The sequence below is a fragment of the Epinephelus moara genome, chromosome 2 (genome assembly GCF_006386435.1).
Source record: "Epinephelus moara isolate mb chromosome 2, YSFRI_EMoa_1.0, whole genome shotgun sequence".
Lineage (NCBI taxonomy): Eukaryota > Metazoa > Chordata > Actinopteri > Perciformes > Serranidae > Epinephelus > Epinephelus moara.
This window is the reverse complement of record NC_065507.1, coordinates 33,834,998-33,837,011: the sequence shown is the minus strand read 5'-3', so window position 1 is coordinate 33,837,011 and position 2,014 is coordinate 33,834,998. Positions and strand designations below refer to the sequence as shown.

The 2,014-nt window shown below is 44.8% G+C and overlaps 1 pseudogene; it reads left to right on the top strand.

Moving 5' to 3' along the window:
- Positions 1 to 1,422: 1,422 nt before the first annotated feature.
- On the top strand, positions 1,423 to 1,540 carry LOC126383279 (uncharacterized; annotated as a pseudogene).
- The last annotated feature ends 474 nt before the right edge of the window (positions 1,541 to 2,014 follow it).

The window sequence follows — 2,014 nt, the reverse complement described above, 5'->3', positions numbered from 1 at the left end:
ACAGTAAGAGTGTAAACCAAATAAAAATATCACTCTCAAAAAACCAGAGCAGAAAACAAATAGTCAGTTAACTAAGTTGACCGCTACTCCTCCTACCCTTCGTGTGTGTCTGCCGTCTGCATGCTGGCCTGGTGGATTGATAGTAAGTGCTGGAGCGGATCACTGGAATGGACTGCTTGACTCGCGGAGCACTGGGCTGGCCGGAAAACCTGGATCGGACTCTGAAAAACTGGATCAGAGTTCTTGGATCAGCATTTTTCCATGCAGTCCGATCCAATGCCGATGCACGTTTTTTGCTAATATCGGCGGGCGATAGGACATCCCTAATGCTAACCTCAATTTACTTTAGTTTTTTGTCGTTTTCAGCCTTTGCATGGTTTAAACTAAGCACCGTTAACACTTGCTTTCGTCCAGGTGGCAGTGGAAGGCATGTTAGCCTGTCCAGACTGACCTCTAGCCGCCACAGCAGCGTGTTGTTTCACCTCCATGTCCGTCTCCCGCGAAGGTAACTTAACGGTACAGAGAAAAGTCGGTGAGTCTAACGTTATGTTTGTCACCGTTACCTTACATCAGTCTGTGTAGCATGTCAAATTAACGGGTCAATGCATTGATATTGAGCGGTTTCGTTAAAGTTGTTGTGTAAGAATTTAACTGTTAAGCATCGACTTCAGTTTGGTTGAGCATCGTGTGATGGTGTGGCACTGTCTCTATGTGGTGTGGAGACACCGCTGACCTAGTCTGCCATTTTGACACCGCTGGTATATATCTCAAGGTTAGTCATTACTCCGCGTTCACTTTGTTTAAAACGTTCAGTCAGTACAATGACATTTTATACAGACCACCCAAGGGAGCTGACCGTGACATTGTGTAACCATTTGACCTGCTGCCATCTTCTCCAGACATCGCTGAGTGGATATTTCAGTTTCGGATGAGTACCAGAGCTGTCGGTAATGATTGCATTTGAAGTGTGCAGTTAGCTCTCTTCTTCACCAGAGACCGCTATAGGATCTCTATTTGTCGTTGTGAAGTGAGTGTCAAATTGTAAAAACATAATTTCCTACCGAGCACAATTTCGTTACACTCCATTACGTTAAATTGAAAGAATATATACACATGTATCATCATTAAATATATCATAACCTGTTATTAAAGGGTAGTTTGATTTCTCAGTTGTTTCTTCTTTTCGACCTCCTATTGGACTGAAGCGTACCACGTTCCCAGGAAGACACAAGAAGGCGCGTTTACTAAAACATGTTTATTATTAAAATCACAACAAAACAGCCCCAGTGTTACATCATCTCAAATGTGCACTGTTCTTATTTTATATGGTGACCGCCCAAAAAAGTTATAGTTTAGATCCCAATCCGTCAGTGAGGGTGACTGTGCTGTGAATTAGTCCTTTACCTCCGACGTATTTACGGTATCGCTTCTCGGCCTTTTGGCTAAGATCAAGTGTAGTATCTGTTCTTATCAGTTTCATTACAGCCGTGCGGTGTATGGGGCGCAGTGAGACAAGCGCGCCATAGGCCAGTGATCCTACGACCTTTGGCACACTACATTCTTGCCATGGCAATGTCTACATCGGCCAATAACCAGTCGGCCAACATCAGGGCGGGACTGAAGAACACGCTACGTTTCAAATGGAAGTCCTAGGATCAGATCATGGACAGAGTGAGTTTCAGCAGAGAAATCCTTCTCGACATCCTGAAGATGAGGCCGGATGACATCTATTGCCTGCAACAGAACAAGACTGAAGGTTTCTATGATGTGTCTTTTCTCTCTCAACTTTTCTCTCTTGCAAGAAACAACAACCGCATTATCACAGTCCATATGTACAACCCATGGGTGTCTGAAGAAGCAGTGAGGTACTTCCTAAACCGTTTTGTGGCCGTCCTGCCTGGAGTAAACGAGATCAAAGATGCCTTGGGCATATGGACTGGAAAGAGACAGTTCAAAGTGCAGTTGAGAGAGGACCGGAACGGCTATGAAGGCTACCTCCACCCTCCCGCTTCCT